This window comes from Pezoporus occidentalis, unplaced genomic scaffold (genome assembly GCF_034315485.1).
Source record: "Pezoporus occidentalis ecotype Australia unplaced genomic scaffold, CSIRO_AGI_Poc_V1 ctg76, whole genome shotgun sequence".
Lineage (NCBI taxonomy): Eukaryota > Metazoa > Chordata > Aves > Psittaciformes > Psittacidae > Pezoporus > Pezoporus occidentalis.
The window spans coordinates 1,447,640-1,461,968 of record NW_026916115.1 but is presented as its reverse complement, the minus strand read 5'-3'; the positions used below and the strand labels follow the sequence as shown (position 1 = coordinate 1,461,968).

The 14,329-nt window shown below is 52.6% G+C and overlaps 1 protein-coding gene across 1 annotated transcript in view; it reads left to right on the top strand.

The window, feature by feature from the left end:
* The first annotated feature begins 232 nt into the window (after positions 1-232).
* Positions 233-14,329, top strand: part of CACNA1E (calcium voltage-gated channel subunit alpha1 E) — a 141,469-nt gene continuing 127,372 nt past the window's right edge. Inside the window, exon 1 of the mRNA XM_062602329.1 lies at positions 233-352. The gene's annotated coding sequence lies outside the window, so the exon portion shown is untranslated. The remainder of the gene's footprint in view (positions 353-14,329) is intronic.

The following is a 14,329-nucleotide window of genomic DNA, read 5'->3' as shown; positions in this document are numbered from 1 at the left end:
TCCTTCCTCCTTTGTTATCTTGCGTCTGCCCCCTCTGGTGTATGTGCGAGTTCCCTTTCTCCGATTGTCAGAAATTTCTTTCCCACTGTGTGGGCAGGAGACAGATTTTAACTGTCTCTATTTCGCCCCCCCCCCCTTTTCTTTTTTAATTTCGTGTCGTTCTCCCCCCCCCCCCCCCCTTTCCTTTTCTTCCCTCCCTGCTCCTCTTGTTTCTCCCTCCTTCCTTCCCCTCCCCCTTTTTCTCTCTACCTCCCCCCGGCTCTTTTTCTCCCTTCCTATAACAAATAATGTCTCTGGAATAGTATCCCGACCTCACCCAGCTCTCCTGCAGGAGCCATGCCTCTATTTTCAGGTAAGCTGTGCCCAGCGCTAGGTGCTGCCAGGGATGCTGGCCCTGGGGAGATCCCACTCGCCCTCCCAAAGTAAAGAAACGCTGTCGCCGTTAGGGACATCGCGTCCCCCCGCTCGCTGCTACCTGTTGGAGACGGCCGGGAGACGGCAGTCCCCGCCAGTTGAGGCTATCTCCATCCCCCTCCTTCTCCTCCTCTCTTTGAGCGATTCCGTCTCAGTGAACACCTCCTCCCCTCCCTTCTCGGCGGCTTTTGTCTCACCCCAGCCGCTGGGGATGCGCTGAGCTTCGGGCGCACGTTGCGCCGTCGCGTCGGGGAAGGAGGACGGGAACGGGGGGAAGGAACCGGCGGCAGCCAGCCAAGAGAGGTAGGCTGGGGCCCCGGCGGGCTGCGGGGCCGGGGGGCTCTCCTCCTCGCACGGGAGGATGGAGCTGCTCTTTGGGAGGGCACCGCAAGTTTGAAGCTCGACTCCCCATTTCGATCCTTCCCGAGGGTTTCTCGGAGGCTGCGGCTCGGCCGTGCCTGGGAAAGCAGCTCTGCGCTCACAAAGTTTTTATTAAGGTAGCCTGAGAGCGGCGGGTACCTCGGCTCTCCGCTTAAGGTGGCTCTCCGCTGGGCGCGGGAGGGGGCCGGGGGCTGCCGTCGGGGTCCCGGTCGGCAGCGGCAGCGGCCGTGGCCGTGCTGCGGCTCCGGGCCGGGCTCGGCTCGGCTGGTGGGGCTGGGTGACCCTCTGCCCTGGGAAGCAGAGTTGTATGTGTGTCTGTGTCGGGGGCTGCCCTGCCTCATGCCCCGGGTGGGGTGGATGAGGCCGAGGTGGGGTGTTAGCCCCTTCTCTTCCCCTGCCTCGGCCACCTGAGAGCTCTGAGCACTCTGAAGAGCCCATGCTCTGGGCAGGGGCAGTGGTAGTGACCTGCCCTGGACTTGTCCAGCTCCAGTCCTCTGCTAGCCCAAGTCCTCCCAGATGTGCAGGATTTCCTCTCTTCTCTGGGAGTGCACAGGCTGCATGGGAGTCCCCAGCAGCCTGCCCTGCCTGCCCTGGGCATCCAGCGGTTTGTGTGGTCTCTCTGCACCCAGTCCCCACTTTGTATGGGTCTGGGGGCTGCTTCTAAGGTTGGTCCATCCTGGCTGTTGTTGGTGGCAGTGATGAATGAGTGGTGCCCAAAATCAGGGTTTGCTTGTCTTGTTCCTGTAGCTCTCCTGCCTGCTCTTGCATGGCTGAGTGGGTGTTTTGGTGCTTGTGGTTCCTGCTGGCCTTCTGCATGGCCAGGGTAGCTCTCACCCACGATCCTGAAACAGACAAGTGCTACTTGTTCCCTGGACCACCCTCACTTCCCTTATGGGCTGCATTCCCCTGGGTGGGTGATCTCATCCCCCTCTTCACGCTGACACGAGGCCAGGCTTGGTCCATGCTGCAGATGGGGAGGTCTGGGCTCAGGATGCCGTGGGATGTGGTGACACTTTCAGCTGGTCCGTATCCATGGCCGAGGCTGTTTGGCAGATGAGACAGCATTATGGAAGGTGCTGTCAGTGAGATGAGACACACGACTGCAGCTTCGGCTGCTGCTGCTGGCAATTTTGGCAAAGACTGGGACATAGCTACCATCCGTTGAGTAATTCGAGACTGAGCACCATCCAAATGGGAGTGTCTTTTGGAGGGGTTCTCTTCAGCTCCCTCTCCCCAAAGTGTCTGCACAGTATTGCTGGCACATGGCAGCAGCAGGATGCCAAGGAATTTTGATCTGAGGTCCCTCTAGTCAGCAACTGTGGGGGTCTCTGCAATGCAGCCCTTCACTAGCATGGCACAGGCAGCATGGCAGGGTCACAGGGCAGGTCTCAGCACTGGTGCTCTCCTAGGTGTGTGTCTACAGGCTTGAAAGTAGAGAAGATGGCTGTGGCAGGAGGCTGTCCCCAGGCACTAAGCTCCCCTCTTGTCTCTCCTTCTGCATGGCTGAATTTCCTTGCTTCTCATTGGTCCTGGAGTACCTGGAAAGTTTGCTCACTGTAGTTTGGGATGCATTTGCACCCGTTGAGCACCTGGAGGTTTCCTCCTCCTCTGCCATCACACAGGCAAGAGTATAGCTTTCCCCAGTGAAAGACCAAATGAGAGCGTGCCCCATCCCTGCTGCACTTTAGCACCTGTTCTGGATGGGTGACAGGTTGATGCTGAAATGTGGTGTTTTCCTTGGGCTCACGCATGCTGCTGCTGATATAAGCATGTCTGTGTGATCTCCCAGCCAGTGGTGCCTTTGTCCCCCTGCAAACAAGACTTTCCCATGGCCATGTGAGGCTGTAGCCCCCTGTGCCCCATCCCTGGCATGGTTGAGTCAGTGCACCCACCCACTGCATCCAGTGCCTGAGTCAGGCTTTTCATACACTGGTGTGAATCACTCACAGCCACACTGATGACTTTAGTGACAGCTGAAAAGAGAAAACAATCCCTTCCCCACTACTGCTGTCAACTGGTCTCCTTGCTCACAGTGACCCAAGAAAACTTCTGTGAGTGGCACTCTCGTTATGCCAGGTGGAGTTTCTGCTAACTTTCTGCATTCTGTGGTTGGGTTGATCCATGGATGCTCATGGCTGAAATGGGTGTACAGTGGGCTGGGATGATGCAGCCTGGAGGACTGTTCTTCTTCCTTGGTGCAAAGAGGGCTCTGCTTGCTAGGTTGGAGTGAATCTAGCAATGTGCTGAGCCATCCCTTGGCTCTTACCTCAGGGCAGGGTGCATTTTGGGTCAGTTTTCCCAAGGCTGCTCCACTTCCCACCTCTGTCTCTCTGGGGATCACATGTGGAGATCTGGATCCCCAGACAGGCACCTTGCTCTTCCCTCTCCCCCAGCCTGCTGGGGTGCAGCAGGACCATCTGAACCCCAGCGTGAGCAGCTGGTGATGAGTAAAAGAGCTGTCAGGAAAAAAGCCAGTTCCCCCCCATGGCGTCAGCTGCTTCTCTCCCCAGTGCTGCTGCTGGCAGATGGTCTCAACCAGCAGCTCAGCTGGTGGCTGGGATGCTCTTTGCTCCCCTACCAGAGGCTGGGGCTATGTCTCCACTGACCCCCCTGGGGCCGGAGGTGACTGTTTTAGCACAGGAAGGATGTTTGTTAATTAACCTCCCCAGGGATCCCTATCTTGCTTTCCTGGCTCTGCTGGAGAGACTGAGGCTGGTGGCATTGCCTTCTGCCAGCCTGGGCAGGGGACTGGGGCAATCCCACAACCCTCAGCACCAGGTACAGGCTCACTAGGAATTATTGAAGCATCCCTGTCTTCCCATTCAAGCAGTGAAACTGCAGGGTGAGGGGAGACACTAAATAAAGCCAGTGCCTTGTACCTCTGCATAGCTCCAGGGGAGGCACAGGTGAGGAGCACATCAGACAGGCTTCCTGGGTGTCTTCCAGTTCTCAGCCTGCTCCTCAGCCATCTCCTGCAAGTTTTAGATGCTGCTCTGCTTTATTGCTGCCTGGTGCTTTTGCAAAAGCTCTTCCTGCTCCTCCTTCCCTCTCAGTGCCGGCTCCGCACCAGCATGTCCCCTCCTTCCTTCCTGCTCCCTGCGGCTGAAATGAAGTGCTGGAGTATTTCAGGGATGTCAAAACACACCATTAGTCACAGCCGTGAGGCCTCGTGCCCAGGGAGAGGCTGCTGAGCTCTCTGTCAGGCTGAGAACTGAACAGGGTGGGAGATGGGGGGATCGGGGATGAAGGCTTGGTGCAGCCCAGTGAAAGCTTTGCGATTTCTCCCTTTCTGGTGTCTGTGGCATCATTCTGAGTTTGCTCTGAGCAGTGGCTTCAATCAGAGGTTCCCTGGCACCAGTTATTCCACAATTCCCCTGAGATGTTGAGATGTGGCATCTGCAAAATGAGGAGCTAGGTTACCCCCTTGCTTTGTTGGGGATTCTCCCCCTTACTATGCTAAGGTCAAGGGGACCCTCCAACTGTGTCCATCTCCTGTGTTAGTTATTAGCTCAGAAGAGATGTTTTCTTCCTCTTCAGCCCAGAGGGTTAAGTTTAGCACTTTCCATGTTAAGTTATGTACCCTCTGCCTCAGAGGACACCTCTAGTGGATTTAAATCAAACATTGAGTTTCCCAGGCAGTTGTTTAATCAAGGCAGCACAGGCACCAAAACACGCACTCCCCTCAGAGGGACAGAGCCCTGCTGCCCTGCTCACCATCCATAGGCATCTGCGCTTCTCAGCCTGGCTCATGTTTGTTATTCTATTTCTTTGGTACCAAAATACTCTTATTTCCTTTCATTTAACAAGCAAGGAATATAGGATCCTGTTAAAAACACACCGTGTGTGTTAGGCCTCTGTACTCGCACAGGCAAGATACCAGAGATGCTGGAGCCTGATTTCTACTCCCTCCAGTGCTGCTCCCCTGTCCCCCCACTTAGCTAGGCAGCAAGAAAGCTCAGCATTGTCAAGCTTTCTGTGGAAGAGGTTGAGCTTCATCTCCTCTTGCAGTTCTCTGAGGACTGCTGCCTATAAATAAGCACCAAACCAGCTGGAAAGGTGCCTTAGAGCATGGAGATGTTGGTAGGCCTGGGTGATGATGAACCTTACCCCTGCGACCAGATCCCTGGAGAGGGGCAATTAAGCTGTGGCTAATACTTGGTCCAGCAAAGCATTTGCATTTTCCCTGCTTTGTTTTTCCCAGCTGCAGGGGGAAGGTGGGCTTTAACTCCCTGTTACTCCGGATGCAGAGAGGGGTGCATCTGCTTCATGCCCTCCAGCTGGGACCCGTGTTGAGTGCTTTTATGCAACTGATCCATGCTAGGCAGCTTGTTTGATGTTGACCCATCCTTGGGGCATCCTCTGTGACTTTTAGGGATGGGTGCTAGAGGGTGAAGGGCTTTGTTCAACCGGCTCTACTGTTAGCAAAGAGCTCTGGAGAGTGAGCTTCTTCCCGCAGGCAGTGAGCCTGCTCCCCAAGCCCCTGTGCCACCCTGCCCGCCATAGGGTGTGAATCCTGCTGGGAGTGAGGGTTCATGCAGTGGTGGGAGCATGTGAGCAGAGCTCCAGAAAGAAACCCCGGCTGTGGTCTGCTGTTGGGGCACAGATCCAGCCCTGGTGGCCTCTCCAGCCCTACAGCATCTGCTCTGGAAAGCCAGCATGCATTCACCGAGGCTTTCCAATCAGGGCTGGGAAATAAGACTCAGTTCACAATTAATTTAAGTGTGTCCTTCAAGGAAAGGAGCACCTCTTCCGCATGTTTCCATGACCTGGATGAGCCCCACGGTGGGCCAGGGTGCCTACTTCCAAGTTGACTGCGTGATGAGTTTTAATTGACATCTCGTGTGCTGGCTGTGCCTGAGAAAATCAGGCTGTAACTAATGGGAGTTGCTCAAGATGGTGGCTAATTACCATGGTATTAACTGGGGAACAGTCTGGGTGACTCTTCCTCCTGCTCTGTGCTCTGCCAATCATCCCAGCCCCTGGGGGATGGCTGCAGCCCTGCAGGAACATACCCTGCTTACCTGGGAGCTTGGGGAGGAGAGTGGGAGATGGTACACAGCCCTGTGGCAGTGGGGTGGTCTGTCTGGACATCGCTGCTCCTCTGCTTTCTCTATAAATAGGGTTTTTCCTCTCTGGAGGCAGCTGGTGAGGGGGCTTGGTGCTGTGGGCATGGCTGGAGCTGGGACCCCTGTTGTGGGGCAGTAAAGGGTGAGAAACTCCGTCTTAAAAGTGTGAATATAGGCATGAGGGACATGCTGGGAAACGGGGTCCAGCTCTTGAGTTTTCTCTATCCCATGCTCCTCTGCAGGATTTTCCCCTGTCTTTGGGTCCCCCCTTCATTTCTGCCACATCAGACAATGGCTTTGGCTGTTTGATCAGCAGCTTACTAAGCAACCTTAAAAAAATCTGTTTACAAAACACATGTCCGCTGATGCTAAGTGAGTCTGGTTCTGTGGGCTGCCGCTTGCCGGCTCCGCTCAAAATGTGTCACTTGCACCGATGGTTATTTTTAGAGCTGAGGTTTGCAAAATGCAAAGGCTGGGCAGGTTTTTCCAGGGTGCCAGATTCCTGGGAGGAGGAAGGGCGGTGATCTCTCGTTCTGTGCCGGTGCGTAGCAGCTGTTGCTTTCACCAATGTCCTCCTGGGGAGACGATGCTCACGTGGCTTTCCCATCTACATGGGGATTTATAAATTCTTTGTGTATTTCTCCTGGTCCTCCTTGCTTTGTGCTCAGCAATATTCCTTCCTCCCTACTCCATCTTTGGTGGCTGTCGCTTCCCTGGAGGCTGTTTCAGGCTCCCAGTCTCTGCTGTGGCCAGCTGCAGTGCAGCCCTGCCCATCCTGCTGGCCTCTTTCCTTGCCTATGCCTCCCGTTTCCACTCCAGGAGGAAAGGACCCTGCCTGCTCTGCCAGCGGTGCGAGCTCAGCCTGTGCCAGGGTGAATGTTTGTGTGCAAACAGCCAAGGAGGCAGTGGGAAGGGTTTGGAGGAGGTGGGCAGCACAGCCCAGCCCCTCTGCTCTGGCAGCCAGGCTGTCTCTCCATAGTCAATGTCAGGATAGAAAGGCAGGAGGAATGGGTTGGATGTTGGCCCTGCTTCCTCCCTAGCCACTCTGGGCTGGATGGCTGCAGTGACCCCATGGTGGTCTCAGCAGGAAAGCATTGCTTTGTTCATGTTCACCTTCATACCTGTCTGGGCATCTTCTCTACCCCCTTCCAACCTGCTTCTGACCCAGGCTGGAAAGCCATTGGTCTTGCACCCTATACCCTAACCACAGGCTACTGCTTGCTGTCTCTTCAACCTTCTCTCTGTCTTGTCTTGTTGCAGCTGGGTTCTGAGCTCCGGGGTCCACTTCCCTTTCCATCCTGACCTGTCCCACAGTTATCACCCCAGCCTGTCACGGGTCCATCCCCTCAATAGCTCCTGGGGTGGAGCTGGTGTGCGGTGCAGGGCTAGACTGAGTGCACCCCTAAGCCCCCATCCTGGCATCAGAAGTGATACTGGGTCTTGGAGCGCTTTATGATCAGAGGGCAATGTCATGGGGAATGAGGGATGCTCTTGAATGCCTTCTTGTGTTGGGGTGGTGCTGAGCAAAGAAGGGAGGAAACCAACTCCTCATGGTGCAGCTTGGTGTCCTGGGGAGTCCATGGGCATCCTGTGCATCGCATTGCAGTCTGGCAGCCACTCACAGGGTTTTCCATGTCCTCGGAGACAGCACTTTGGTTGAATTTTAAATGCTTCTGTGGAGTGCAGCTAGCTTGCACCAGGCACATTCATGAGAACAAGTAAAAGGGATGAGGAGGGGGTAGAGGCTTTGAAAAAACCCGAATTAATGTTGCCTGTTGGAATAGGAAGTTACAGGTTTGAAGGCTTTAGGTTTGAAAGCCATCTTTTTAATCTGGTGATGTTTTTCTTCTAGTGGATGTGATATAAAAAGCAAAATTGAAATGAAGCGTGTCGTCTGTGGTAGAATAGACAGTTTCCACCAGCTACAGATGACTTCCCCTCCCCCTCTTCCCCCCTCTTTCCCTTCTGTTGGCACTTTTTTCTCCCAGCAACTTCTGTCTGGAGCTGACACTTTCTTTGCTTAGCAGGTGTCTCCTGCCCTGGTTCCCCTCCTGCACCCTGGGCTGGCAGCACTCACATGTCTTGTTAAAGGTCTGAGAGGGAGAATTTATTACTCTGCTGCAGAGTTTCACCCTTCTGCCAATGAGATATGGCAATGCACAGATATTAGCATTAGTCCTTGCTCTTGTGTAGGACCTTTAGAGAAGTGTTGCTGCTCTTTCAGCACAGCGGGGCTGGGTTGCAGCTGAACATGGAGCTGGGCAGCAGGGATGCTGCAGTTGCTCTGCCTGCTTTCTTTTCCACTGCCTATTTCCAGCCAACTGCCAAAACTTACTCAGTTGTTCTCATGTCTCACTCAACTTGTGACTGTCGTGACTTTGTTTCAGTCACTTTGTCTGTTTTGCTCGTGCAGAAAGCTGTTAGTGTTGCTGGGAGAGTTTATTAGTCTTGAAGCTGTCACCTGTTTCCTACTTGTTATTCCTGGTAGTTAATTTTCTTGCTGCTCCTTGAGAGCTGGAACTTGTTTTCCCCATGATAACCTTCCAGAGGAAAGCAGCTTTCCAGCCTCTGTCCTGAAGAGGGCTGCTGGGATGCTTAAGTGGGCTTTGGTGTGCTCAGGGATGGGGCTGCAGCTCAGAACTGGGCTCAGACCTACTCCTATCCACTGTTGGGATTTTTGGGTGACTTGAGCTTGCTTGGATCAAAAGCTGTAATCTGAATTAATGTTGTTCTCCCTGTTTTTAATTTTGAAAAGCCTTCATATGTGATCTGGTTTGTCTCCTGCTTCCATCATCTGTACCATGCAGCTCACCCCAGGAAGCGAGCCGAAAGCAAGGATGCTTTCTCTGGCATGAAACATGAACTGCTGCTGGGGGCTGTGGAGTAGCTCCTGGAAAGCAGGCAGGCGGGCAGCTGAGGCACTGATACTACCAGGGCTCCTGCTGCAGCCTCTGTGTGCCAAACCAGTCGAGTTTCTTGGCCCAGGCTTTCCGAAGGGGCATTGTATAACAAGATGAGGAACTCCTGCATAGTAGAGATACCCTAAAGCAGCTTCTCCCAGGTGATGGAGGAGGGCGTGATGCATTGACTTGAAGGTGTCACCAGCTCCTTTAGTAAAAGCGGACCTTTGTGTGCACTAGATCTGTAATCATAAAGGGTGTGGGTGCTGCTGGGGTTCTCTGTGCCCCAGGGAGTGGCATGCAGGGTGCAGAGGATAAAGACAATTCCCAGGGTGGCTGAACACTGTCACCTCTGCACTGAAGTGAAGAGTCTGGTCAGTTCTTAGCAGTGCTATGCCCTTCTTTACAGGAGGGTGCATAGACAGGTGAGGGGGCTCTGGGGCACTGCTGTTTGTTTCTCTGTGCCTGGAAGCAGTGCCAGCACAGGAGAGCTGGGGTGAGGTGATGATAAGAAAGGGCGAAGCTGCTCTGTTGGATCGACTATGTATTTTATTAATAAAAGGCTTATGCTGTGGTTGGGGTTTCCTGCAGCAGGAGCAGTGTCGATTAAAAGTGAGGATTTAAATGCTTTTAAAAGAAAAAAACAACCAAGTTGGACACACATGACAGAGCAATTTACAGTGTTTTCATCTTGCTCTTATTCGTCAGTTCCCTTAATAATGTGTGCTTTTTTCTTTTTTTAAAAATACATATATATTAGAGGAGACCAGAGATAGAAAATAAATGTGTCTCTTGAAGCTATGAAGTAAGTACTGAGGCTTGATAGTTCTCACTTTCAGTTGATACTGGATTCTTGCTATTAGAATACACAAATACACTGCACCAGGAACTGATTATCCCATCTCATCCTCTTGTAGCGCGTCAATTTTAATGTTGCTTTATGGGATTGTATTGAGAAGTGCTTACATCTGCCCAAGCTCCTTTGCTGTGGTGGTCTGTCACTGGGTGTGGGAAGGACCCTTGGTTCAGAAGCACAAGTGAGGTCTTATTCATATGGTGATCTTGGCATGTAAAATGAGGATAGAGTGTTGACCTTCCCATCTCCTGCCCCAGTGTGAGGCTCCTCTAACAGGCTGGACTAGGTGGACATAGTCAACAGAAACAGCTGCTTCCTGTGTGACGCTGGCATCTTTGTGCATGTCCTACATTGCTGCTGTTAAACCACCTGGGCTGCCAGCAGCTATTGCTGTGCATCACTGGGAGGAGAAGACAAATAACCCTCCCTGGTCTGTGCGTGGTTCCCAGCACAATATGTAAAAGCTGTCTTGAGGAATGTTTAATGTGTTTCCAAAGGGCTGGGGGGTATGGGTGGCTTCAAAAGTCTCTTTATGTGCTTGTTGCATTGGATGTATTTACTTGGATTTTATCCCCTCTATTTTTTGAGGTCTCTAGTTTTGTGGATTCAAGGGTTGAATGCTGCAGGCTCTGTGGTGCTGTATCCTGCTGTTTCCTCCAGCCAAGAAGATGCAAACATTGCATTGGGATACAGAAACATGTAAAAAATTTGATTTGTGATCTAAAAAATGAGCTGAAAACCATTAGAACTTCCTATATTCATGTTTTCAGGTCTCTTTCTGTTTTCTGAAGCTTTGGGGCCAAAGAAAAACAGGAGGGAGAACTGGAAGGGACTTCTGGTCTCATCCTGTTTTGGCTGGGGAGCAGTTTATTCTGGTGGCCTCTCAGCGATGCTTAGTGTGATTGAGGATGTTCTTGTCTCCGTTTCATCTTGATGCCAAACAATTGTACTTTTCCACATCTTTTCTCCAAGCTAATGATTTTTCCAAGTCATGCTTGTTTTCTGGACTCCATTCAGTAAATCAGCATCTTCCTTGGAATGTGATCTCTGTTTTGATTTCCCCCTCACCTCTCTGAGGCCTCAGTGGCTGGGGGTTCTTTGGGGATTGTCAGACAGCTGCTTATCTAGTGCTGAGCCAAGCTTTCCCTTGTTTCCTGCCTCCAGGCCCCTGGGTTTTCAGAAATAACCAAAGCATCATTAGATTTGGAGGATCCCTCAGGCACACTGCAGTGGACTGGGATGGCAGCCTTTCCCTGGGGAGACCTGGGAGCTGAGCTTTGGTTGGAGCATCCTTGCACTGGGGATGGACTAGTTGGGATGCTGCAGCCTGGGAGGAGCAGGGTGGTGGGTGGCACCACCAGGATGCTCTCCCAGCCTGGGATGGTGCATGCTGGCAGGCTGGGTGAGACACATGGAGAAACCCTGTGGAGAAGAGAGGGTAGAGGTTGTTCCAGCCAAAACACTGTGGCTCGGCAGCCCACTCGTCCCTGCCTGTGCTGCTGGGGACTGTCTCCCTCCCCAGTGCAGGATGGGGTGTTAGTCACACACCGCTGGCATTAGTCACATCGGGAGGTGTGCCAGGGCCATGGTGATGACGGCCGTGCGACCTGGAAGAGTTGTAGGTAGAACCTATTTTTAACAAGGATTGCTTTGGACCCAGAGGAGGTCCTGGTGTGACAGCGGCTGCAGGGTCCCAGCACACCACGATGGTTGGGTGAACCATGGCAGGAGCTGCAGGAGACATGGGTGGGTGCAGCCCAAGGTGAGCACCCATGAGCTTACCCCTTCCTGCACTGTATGACAGGGCTGTGCTATTGCTTTAAGGCTGGCTGGGGTGAGGGGCTTGCTGCCTATGGCTTTCCTGGAGGGAAAACTTACAGCTGAGTTAGAGGCAGCCTGGGGATGCTGAGAAGCACCAGTACTTCTATACAGGTTTGGCTGGTGGATTGAACCCCTTGTTCACTGCCATGCAGTGCTGTAAGCAGGCACTTGGCACAGGAGCAGGTCCAAACCCTCTGCATCCCTACATGTCACACTGAGGGGATGCAGTGGTTCCTGGGGTGAAGCACAGCAACAAGGATGGGTGAAATCAGGCCAGGTTCTATTGGGTTTAGGCTGTGAGCATTTGTCCGTCCTGCCATTCCTAGGTAAGTCCCTTTAGGTGACATCCTGGTGGCTGCACTCTTTGCGCTCTCCTCAGGCAGTGTGCACCCAGCCCATGTTCCCGTACCCTGCTTAGGACCCAAGGGCAAAGGTGCAGGTTTTCTCTCTTAAATAACAAACTGCTGAGGTGGTCAGCTGAATATGAAAGCAGCAACGAGAGACCTTGGTTCGTGTTGTCCTTTTGAAAGGAGACACAATAGAAATCTCCTGTGGAAGTTTTTTTTGTTTCTTCCCCCCTCTTCTTGACTTAATTCAGCATTTGCAGTGCAGAAAGTTTCTGGGACATGGTGTGAGGCTGGTTCTGCTATGGGGTGTTTTGGTGGGTGTTTTTTTTTCCTTGCTAGAGTAGCTTTAGGAATTTATCATCACTTCTCTGGTTTTGGGCTTCCCCCCTCCCCAGCAATATGGAAGTAGCAAGCTGGGAATAAATGTGATCCGTTAGTTCGAGCAGGCTGTATGTACCCAGAGCTCCACGGCTTGCACCAAACTGTGATTTTTATAAACACTTCATATTGGCCTCATGTTAAAGCTCCTGTGGGCTGCAGAGAGCACCCGAGCCTCTTTAGAGGATGCATTGCTTGGTGTGTAGCATCCTTGGTCAAAACCTGCATGGGGGGTTAGGGTATGCTGTGGGTCTGTGCCTGTAACACTGCTTCCTGGGCTCCAGGTGTGCTGGGCCACATTTGAGCCAAAGAGCATGCTATAGTCATGTACTTAGTGCTGCACTTCTCATCCAGGTTGCTCACTCTGACTTTCAAATGGGATGGGGAAGCCAGCTGGCAAAAGGAGGTTCACGCAGAGATGCTGGCTTAGCTCCTGGCTATTTGCTGGGGTGACATGGGAGACCCTCAGCTCTTGGCAGTGGGGTGAATATCTGGGCTTGCTCTTGGACCTGCACCAGGGTACAGGTGATTCAACAATTTGGCTGGAGATCCACTGTGTCTGAAAAGAAACTGTGAGAAGTTTCTGCAGAGGGGTAGCTTGACTGTGTCAGGTCTGTGTCTAGAAATCCCTCAGTGGCTGCATGTGATCTGCAGCCAGCCTTGCCTCCCTGACATCTCAGGGATGCTGATTGCTTGGAAAGTTTTCTGTGGACAGCTTGAAAATGTCTTTGTGCACTTGTTGGTGTTATTGAGCTTTGCTGCTGAATTTCTCAGGCCAGGTTTTCTGTGCAAAATAAAAATGAATGTGGTGGAAATGAGCCACAAACGTGCTTGTGGGTGTGAGTGGGTGCTCCATCAGTCTGACTTGCAGTCAGTGTTGGGTGACACAGAGTAGCTTGGGAGGCACAGGAAGGGTGAATACTGGGAGCACTGCAGATGCGTATCCCTGGTGAGCGGCTTGTCTTGCACAGAGCAAAATGTGGCCTGTGTGCACAAGGCTGGGGAGATGTCCTGAAGGTGTGAGGGGTGTGCCTGGGAGGTGGCTCATGTGGGGTGAATGCTCTGGTCTTTGCTTTGCTGGTGAAGGGGATGGCCCATGTGTAAGAGTGGTTTTGGCTTGAGGGTGCTCAGTGCTGGACATGTAGCTTCCTTCTTTCTCTGTGCCTTGTGTGTAGCATGATGGGGTTTTAATACAGCCACAAACAGACCAACAGGCACTGGAGGAAGGCTGGAGACCTCACAAGTGGTTCTGTTGGTGGCTAACACACAAACAAGGGTTAAACCTGTTTTAAACCCTAGATGTTATATGGGAGTCATGCATCAGCTCCAGCCTGGGAAGGGTAAATGTGTCAGTGTGATACCCTGCTTGGAGGGGTGAATTTCGCGTGCCAGTTGGAAGAATGGAGGTATGGGGCTGGAAACCATGAAGGATGGTTTCTTGGATTGCCCCAGCTTGCTGGAACATCTTGCTGGTGCTCTGAAGCCTGCCAGCAGATGGTGGATGGCTGGCATGGGAAATTCAATGGCATTAAGCTATTTAGGAAGGAGCGAGTGGGCAAGAGGAGAGAGGGGGAGTGACACTGCCAGAAATAGCTTTGCCCATTTCCGAGTTGCCAAGGTTCTGAAAGCAAATGGTCCCCGCTGGTGTCCAGCATGAGCATGCATGAGGAGTGATGGTGAGGGGGGACAGTACTGAATTCCACAGCAGTGCCGGATGGCCATGCCATGCCGGAGGAGAAGCCCCTGGGTGGCTGTGTGCTGTGTGACATACGCCGGCAGTCTCGCACTGCCGGTCCTCAGCCATCCTTGAGATGTCTACAGAAATTACAGATGGCAGTTTTCTAGTGTAAAAAATGTTGTGTGCCGCCTGTGGAAGAGCCTTGTCTGCCTTCCTGGAGACAGAGAGTGATGGATGGAGGGCCACCGATTAGCAGCCGCTCGCATGCTATCGCAATGTGATCCCTGATGTTTGCAAATATGGTAAAGTCCAAGCTCCAAGCACACACGCTGCTGTAAAAGGGCCAATTTGAGGATAGAATTATGAGCTAATTCAGCTCTCAGGCATCGTTTCAGTGGAGAGAGATGGGGCTGACAAGTGAAGCAGTCAGTTTGGGTCAGAGCAAAGTTCCTTCTAGCTTTGTGCCTGGTCTGACTGCTCACTGAGGA